The 9,474-nt window shown below is 29.0% G+C and overlaps 1 long non-coding RNA gene across 2 annotated transcripts in view; it reads right to left on the reverse strand.

Annotated features, from left to right (window-relative positions):
• LOC111083788 overlaps nt 1-6,776 on the reverse strand; it is a 12,339-nt gene extending 5,563 nt beyond the window's left edge. For both annotated transcript variants that reach the window (XR_002609247.1, XR_002609246.1), the window contains exon 1: nt 6,170-6,776. This is a non-coding gene — a long non-coding RNA (uncharacterized LOC111083788). The remainder of the gene's footprint in view (nt 1-6,169) is intronic.
• Nucleotides 6,777-9,474: the final 2,698 nt, after the last annotated feature.

The raw sequence follows: 9,474 nt of genomic DNA on the forward strand, positions 1-9,474 counted from the left end.
CAGTTGCTGACATCACAGTCTTTCTGGGATCACTGATAGAACAATAATCACCAGTTACTGACATCACAGTCTTTCTGGTATGACTGATAGTACAATAATCACCAGTTACTGACATCATAGTCTTTCTGGGATCACTGATAGTACAATAATCACCAGTTACTGACATCACAGTCTTTCTGGAATCACTTATAGTACAATAATCACCAGTTACTGACATCACAGTCTTTCTGGGATCACTTATAGTACAATAATCACCAGTTACTGACATCACAGTATGCTTAAAAGTTATTGTTGTAATTTAAGCACTTAAGCCTCGAGGAGCAGACCTACAACTTATAAGTACCATATAAAACATATAAACAGTATATGATTAATAACTTCATCAATGTTGAAACAATTACTCGTGTTCAACAACTAAATAAATTATTAATAAATAAAATCAAACAGTTTTTACAACCATAACATAATTCCAGTCCTAACGATCACACTACCATTTCCAGTACTATAGGTCAACTACTTATGTGACGTATAGAAAATAAAAATATTCGTATATTATTTAATTTTTCAAAACTATAATTAGATATTATAGTAATTATAGTCTCAAACAAGATAAAAATTGTGTTAGAATATATTCCCATATACTGATAGAACTACGACCTAATTGTTATTTAATATTACTTTCATTAAGTATTTACCAAGTATAAAAATAATATGTACCAAATACAAACAAAATATAGTTATATTAATCTTGTTAAGTTTCAATTATGCTTCAGGAAAAACATTATGAACAGAAATTTTACAGTTAACAGTTAAAAAGATTTTCTGATATGGCTTCCTGGTGGCACGCTGATAAGTTTGAAGACTTATAACGCTGGAAATCGTGGCTCGATACCTATGAGGCATAAAGCACAGCCCAAGTTTTACACTTCATAACCAACAAACATATTGGAATTTCACAATGAAATAAGTATTCAATATAAGTACAAGAGAGTTACAAAACAAACAAAAAATATAATTATAAAATCGGGACAATTATTGTCACTGTAATGTTTACTATTTCCTTGGAATGTAATACAAATTTAATTTAATTTCAACTAAAATAAATGGAGTAGCAAACGAAATTGGTATATATTTGCGACTAAAATAAAAACGAATTCTGAATAAAAGTCAATGTTTCATTACCAGCGTAATAAAAGAAATATTTACAATATTGTTGATATATTATAAAAAAAAGTCACAAATTATAATTAGGGCTAAATATCGGTATCTATCAAAATTGTTTTTAATAAACGCAAAATATTATTACAAATAATAGGTGTGGTGAAGATTATTTCGTTTCCAAAAAACTGCATTGAAAATATTTTTCCTATGTTTTCAAATATAAACTATTTTGTTAAACCATTTAAGCTTTTACTGCCATCTGTTAACCAAAAAATTAATTGTAATGAAATTGGAGAGCATTTACCGCCATCTATTATCTGAAAAACTAACTATTTGCTGTAAGTGATTATTTCTTATTATTTTAAAATATGATAATAGATATCAGGCCATTGCTTTTTTATCATTATTCATTTGATTAAATATATGCAATAAAAGAAAAAGTTACAATTAAAGTATTATTCTAAGAAATAAACTAATCAAAATTCTTAAATCGAGAAAAAATAATGCAAAAATAATATTCGAAATTTTTTTATATCGAGATATTTTGATATATGTTATCTATAAACGTATTTAATTAATATGAATAGAGTTTAAAATTAAATTATTTCCAAATTTCATTAACAGACAGAACTAGAAAATAATTATCATACGTTGTATTTAAATACAAAATGCAATAAGAATTAATTCTGAATTGAAGTCACTGGTTCGTGTTAAAAATAATTTGATTTCAGAAATTGTTCTTGATTAAAACCGATTATTTATACTAAAGAAACTGAACAATATAAAAATTTGATGAAGAAAACAATGATATTTTATTAAGTAAAGTTAGTAAGTAATATTTATAAATGCAATTGAAAAAAAAATCCCTATAAACATTTTATGCTTGTAAAATGTGGTTCCCAACAAAGAAGCCTAAATAAGTTTGATTTAAATATACACAATACAAGTTGCATTTAAGTACTTTTATATATATTAATAGAGGTACGACCTAATTTTAAATAACATGTAAGATATATAAGCTTAAAATCCAGTTTTATTACTCATATTAATTTCCAATTATACTTTATCAAAAATATTAAAAACCGAAATTGTACAATTAGCAGTGTAAATTTTGCCCGATATGGCCCCCTGCTGGTTCATCGGTAAATCTGAAGATTTATAACGTCAAAAATCAAGGCATAATATCCGTGATAAGCGAAACATAGATAACCCAAGCTTTGGGCTTAACAACAAACAAGTAATGTGTTCGATGTGTAATTTCACAAATAAAAGTTTTCAATACAACTACAAGAGAGTTCAATTTTAAATAAAAGTCGATGTTTCATTATCACCGTGATAAAAAAAATATTTACAATGGGGAAAATATAAAATAGTTACGGGTTGAAATTAAGCCTCTATATTAGTATTTATGACAAGTGTATTTCAAATAAATGCTAAATATTATTACAAAATTGGCGTATTCCGCATTATTTAGCTTTCAAACAACTGCATTAAACATTATCTTAAATGTTTTTATTGTCGTCTGTTACCCGAAAAATATCTTTAATACAATTCGTTAGCTTTTACTGCCATCTATTAGTAAAAACACTAACTACTTTATGTAAATAGTTTATTATTATTTCAAATTGTGATATTGATGGTGAAAGTAGAAAATAAACAGAAAACTACCATTTCGGCAATAAAAAAACATGAAGGGTTGATATACCGGCTAAATAATTTATTGTATTTAAATCTGATGATAAACGGCAGCTCCAAATGTTACATATCAATAAATTATTTTGGCAATTATTGGCTTATAATAGATGAGAAATCAGTTTTCTTTTCTTTTACTTCATCAGATGTACGTAAGAAACGAGAAGTTTTAATTAAACTGTTTAAAAAATAAACTACATACACAATTGTTAGATCAGAAAAAAAGAAATTATAAAACAATATTCACAAAAGTTTTATCATAAGATTGGTACTCCAGAAAAATATGAAACTGTATATTTGGGTTAATAAAAATGATTAAAATGTTTGATATCTTAAATTTCAGGTTCAACAATTTTTCATTGTATTATACTTATGAAAAGTAGATTTATATCTATCTATGTGTTAAAAAAACGTTCACATATCTAAAGCATTATATTTAAATTTGTTGATCGTTTGTACAAAAGCGACAATATTATAGGTATAGAGACGCAGGTGAGTTGATTATTGAAGAACTACTGGCCAAAGGTCAAATGACCATGAGTGCCCTTGTAGGCAAGGTAACCTTACGGTTGTCTGGGACAACAGTATGTGGTAACTTTGTTATTCTGTTTTTATCGGTGAAAACAGTGACACACGTGGGATCTTACAATTAATTCAAGTACTGAACTGGTACATTTATTTGATAAAAACTTTATAAGTTTACTGTAAGGTTTTATACAGAGAAAATGGTAGAAACTCAGTTTGTCCAATGATAGAAAGATACACTTGATGTACGCTTTTTAAAATGAAACTCTTTTTCGTCAAAACATCAGTTTGCGATCCTCTATGTGAAGTTTATGAAATAAACGTATTAAATGTGTAACATAGAAAAAAAAGGTGCAGAAACTGCTCTAAAGTTCACTTTAAATTATCCATGTTTTAGAAGGATTTTTTTTTTAAATAAGACTTAATAATAACGAAAAATAATGATAACCCAATTGGATTTGTGTCTCCATGCTTAATATTTTTTAAGGAAGTTTTTAACGCCTTTCTGGAACAGATTTCACAGGAATAAAAGATAGTCGTAGAATGAATATCATGCTTACAAGAAAAAAAGAAATACAAAAATTGGAAAAAGAGTGTAATATACAGAATCACAACAATTGAGAAACATTTGTAACTTTTACCTGTAATATTTGTGATACACACACACACACAGTAGACTGCAAATGTTCCATATCTTTTAGGCCTAATGTTCGTGATGAAAATTATTCTAAACTGCAAATGTTCCATAGCTTTTAGGCCTAATGTTCGTGATGAAAATTATTCTAAACTGCAAATGTTCCATAGCTTTTAGGCCTAATGTTCGTGATGAAAATTATTCTAAACTGCAAATGTTCCATAACTTTTAGGCCTAATGTTCGTAATAAAAATTATTCTCGACTGCAAATGTTCCATAACTTGTATCATATTAACTAGCATTAATAAACACTTCAAACCTAGAACTAAATATTAGAAACAAAACTCTTAGAGACAATAATGACCTTGGCATTATTTTACAGTAAGTAATATACATGACGGCCAAACATCCGTCGGTTAAAGTCTAGCAACCCAGAAGTTTATGTCTAATAAAACAGCCAATGACACGGCAGTAAAGAGCGAGAGCAAAAGATGACGTCACAACGTATACATTGTATTTCCTTTTCGTGATGTAATCGTTGTGTAATACCTACATAAGACCTCCAACCAAAACTGTAATCTACATTAGTTAAATAAAGGCTAGTCTAGCCCAGACTTGTTATATTAAGCCTTGTAAGTATTCAATTTAAATTCGCCTTACAGCCCTGGGTTATGTTTTTACTGGAGCCCTCACTTACAACATTCGTTTTACAAAAATAACTATATAAATATATATATTGAAATTATTTTGTTGATATTTTACTTGAGACGAGTTCATTTTATTCAGATTCTAATGCTGGGTAGCATAACGTACAGGGTGTCCCATAAATAACTCCCCTGTTTTGAACTTTGATAAAAACCATTATCACTAACCATAGATAACGTTGTATATGCATCAATTTAAATATGAGGGTTTATGATATCAAAATTAATACGTAAATGTGAGGGTTGACGTTTTGAATTTTAAAGTCACATTTTTTACAGACACGATATATATATATATATATATATGCAGCGATTGGTTTCCATATTTGTCGTATGAGGACTATCAGTTAATGGGTTCACAATAAAAATAATAACGATACTTAAGATAGTAAACATTGTTTACTTATGCCAGAAGGGGACACAGATAAACGTTTCGGAATTCTCTATATCCCATCTTCAGCATCTAAAGCAAAATAATATAATTACATCATTTCTAAGTAAATAACTCAAATACATTGCTGTAACAACGATAATCTAATCAAAACTATAAAAACATAAAAATTAAATGAGTAACAAAGAAACACTATATATATTAAAATATGTGTAACTTAAACGAAGACTGCATGTTGTTCAATGTTTGATGTGGAGGGTTTCTTTAATCAGTAATTATAGATCAGTATAAATATACAGACCAAGCCGTAATTCAATTAACTTTAAAAGGTATGCTAACGAACGATGGCAAACTGAGAACAGCAAGGTTTTCAGAAAGACTGTGATGTCAGTAACTGGTGATTATTGTACTATCATTGATCCCAGAAAGACGGTGATGTCAGTAACTGGTGATTATTGTACTATCAGTGATCCCAGAAATAACTTACAAGTAATAATAATAGTAACTAATAGAACTAGTACTTATAGTAATAACAGTTATTATTAGTAATTATTACTAATTCAGATTAATGTTAATTAAGACAGTTTAAATGCTTAACTAATAGTAATAATACTCATTGTTCCTCCCAGAGTATTATTAAATTAGTCTCATAAGTTATATTTATAATTATATGTATTGACTATTAGTATTAATTGTATTATATAGATTTTAAAATGTTAAAATAGTCCAATCATGGAGGAGACAGGTTTATACTTCTAAGTTCTAGAAACTGTTCAGGATGGTTTTCTACAACAATTAGTTAGGGATCCTACTACTACAAGTACTGAGAACAATGATATTTTAGACTTATTGTTAACTTCTAATAAAGAAGTGGTTGATAGGGTGGAGATTGGAGAACATCTGGGTGGAAGTGATCATTGCTGAATTAGACTTGCTGTTTATGGAGATAAGGAATAATGAGACTTTCCACTTAATGTACATCTTCACACAGTAAAAACAAGAAAGTATCATGTTCTACCAGAATGATCCAGTACTTAATGTACATCTTCAAACAGTAAAAACATGAAAGGATCATGTTCTACCAGAATGATCCAGTACTTAATGTACATCTTCACACAGTAAAAACCTGAAAGGATCATGTTCCACCAGAATGATTCAGCACATGTCCAATCCTTAACTTCTTTCAAAACCTTTGATTAAATATTATCTGATCCAGAAGACTTATAATTCTTTGAACTTCCCAGTTTTTCTTAACAAGCTCAGAATTAATGTGATCTTCTTCTTCAGTCTTGTTTCACTCTATCTTCAACAGTTGAAGATGAGGGATATTGCTTAAATCTTCATTACCAATAATTGAAGAAAAAGCAACATTTAATAACCCAGCCATCCCATAATCATCAGATATTAGCCATTAACCACTGAAGGTCCTAACATCCTGCTTATCCTTAATGTATTTGAAGAAATTCTTATTATTAATTTTGATACTTTCCGCCAACCTTGTTTTTATATACCTTTGATTTCCCATTTGACTAACTCTCTTGATTTTATACAATCCTCTAAAATCTCCCATCATTGCAGCCAATTTAAACTTCAAATATCTATAATAATTTTAAATTTGTTCTTTATACCCTTGCGAGACAACCTTAGTTTTTTACTTACAGCCACCATTTCTTACCTATAAACAACATGCATATTTTGAGTATTTAATAACTTATCTTTAAAATTTCCATATTTGACCAGTGTCTCCAGTTAATTAGTTGTCTAATTCACAGAAAATAATTCTTATGTGCTTTTTTGAAATTTGGAACCGAAAAAGAGTGATAACTTAGATTTATTTGGTATATTTTGCGGCGTTTACAAAGTAGGTCAAAAGGAACGATTTCCATAAACGTTAAAGGGTAAAGAAAATAAGAGACAAAATATGTTTTAAAGGAAAACTTGGGTATTAATTTATAAGATTATACAAATTAAATTTGAAAACCGTAAGATAATAAATGTAGTTTTTAATCTTAAGATGAAAAGCACCTAGTCAGAATCAAACTGGCCCAGCACTTAATGTACATCTTCGCCCAGTAAAATCCTGAAAGTATCATGTTCTACCAGAATGATCCAGTACTTAATGTACATCTTCACACAGTAAAAACATGAAAGGATCATGTTCCAGCGCGGTTGACGCGCAATTTGTCTTGTACGAAGGATTAGTACCAAAACATGGTTCAAAGAGAAATAAAATAAAATAGATGTGAAAAGGATAGATGATTGAACATTTTAGAATAAATAATTGTAATTGTCTCTTAAAACCTGTAGTCATTCTACAAAGAAAAAGAGTCGTAATTTGAGTTGCTTCCATCAGCGTAAGTGTGCGGGACGGCAGAGAATAACAAGAGGCTTGACAAAAGTACTCAATTTATTGTTTTTATACATATTTATTTATTACTTAGTGCCTATAAAAGTAACTACACTGTAATTTAGAAATTTATGTTAAGTAATAAAACAGAAATTAAATACACAAATACAAATTCTAAGTGACGTCTTCACGCGAGATGCTCGTGGATTATTTACGAAGAGTATAAACTATAATGGTTGGGTATTAATATTATTGTAGTTTACTAGATGTTCATGAAGAATATTTTGTCAATACTGTATTATTTCTATTATGTTACTTCCATTAATAGGATTGTTTAGAATGTGTAAAATATCTGATTTTATTGTTTTACTTATATTTAAAATTATTTTGTACTTGTATGTTGTATCGTCTTAGGCCTAGCTTACATCTAATGCTACGATGGGCAAACCTCGTTGTAAGTTTAAGGCCTAAGGATTAAGTTGTTAACACTAACCACAGGGTTACCCAGCTGATGAAATAATTCGTTCTATTTAATCTTTATAAATAAGAATGTAAGAAAAATATACTCAATTATCTATATTCATTAGTAATTTAATTTTGTTTTCCTCTAAGTAGATAGCTTGCTATGATCAGAAGTTAATATTAATTTGAATAGTCAGAACTTTGAAAAAAGAATTGATTGGTTTACATCTGAGTGATATATGCATAGAGGTATAATGGAATGCATTTATTTTTCACTACTTTCTTTTACTCTTTAGGTCTAGTCAGAAAAGAGAAAGACTTTATTGTAATTAACCAACGTAAAAAAACGAAGTTGTGTTAACACTAACAGTGCTACAGCTAAACTGTTGACAGCTATTCTCTATGGAAAAGGTAAAGTTTAGTTTGATGAACACTGTTAATATTGTATATTTTCAGTAAGATTAAGTAATAATTGTTACCCTAAAGTTTAAATTCAAGTTTCCAGTTTCTGGACCGTACTGAAAATATGAAAGTCTAACAGTTTTCATCAATATAACACACAATCACTAGTCAATAACCTAATTGGTCCAATTCTGATTATGTACAATAAAGTTTGATAAATCTAGTTATAACGAAAAATTACAAAATTTAATGCACGATGAAAACAAAAACTCAGGACTAACCATTACCCAAGAAAATGTCTGATTTCAACAAGTCTCTCCAAAAACATTTATCTGATTATCCAGATCTTTTAAAACATCTTTAAAGGGATCAATCCTTTTCTGTCATACAAGTATGGAATATTTAAAACCCACAAAGATGACTGCCCACTTAGACCTATAATATCCAAATAGGATCAGTTACTTATCCAAGTGGCTGACACAACACTTATCTCCTGCTCTATATAAGTTCTCAACGTCACACATTCTAAATAACATAGATTTTGACAATAAAGTCAAACATAAATGAAGATAAAATGGTCAATGTTGATTCTTTGTTTACAAATGTAAACATTAATCTTTCTTAAAATAATCTTAACATCCCACTTACCTGTACCGGTTCACACTTTCATCTTCCCTTACTGACGTTATAAGCCCTCAAGGAGCTTGGAACGACTATTATAAAATAAACTGTGTTTCTCTAACAAAGAAAAGTTATACTAAAGAGGACACTTGAAACTGTCAAAACTTATTTCCATATAAACGTTTTAATTTAATTGTGTATTTAACTCACTAAAACCTTGTGAAATAAACAGAAAAACATGGCCATAGCAGAAGAGTTAAGAATAGGCTTGATAAATATTTGAATGATAAGGGCTGGGTTTGAGTTTTTAATGTTTAGTTTATTTTAGTGGATAGGATGGCCTTGATGAACCAAAAGGGCCAATGTTGTCTTTTAATGTTATGCCGTAAGTTAATTTTTCACCCAGATAAAGCACCAGTGTACAGGCAGTAACCTACTCCAGAAACTAAGATTATACTCTATGGTTAAGGTGATCAGCAGTGCCATCCAATAATTGTCAGTCTGTGATTTCTGATTGGTAAAACAGTATATTATG

This window comes from Limulus polyphemus, unplaced genomic scaffold (assembly GCF_000517525.1).
Source record: "Limulus polyphemus unplaced genomic scaffold, Limulus_polyphemus-2.1.2 Scaffold11211, whole genome shotgun sequence".
Classification (NCBI taxonomy): domain Eukaryota; kingdom Metazoa; phylum Arthropoda; class Merostomata; order Xiphosura; family Limulidae; genus Limulus; species Limulus polyphemus.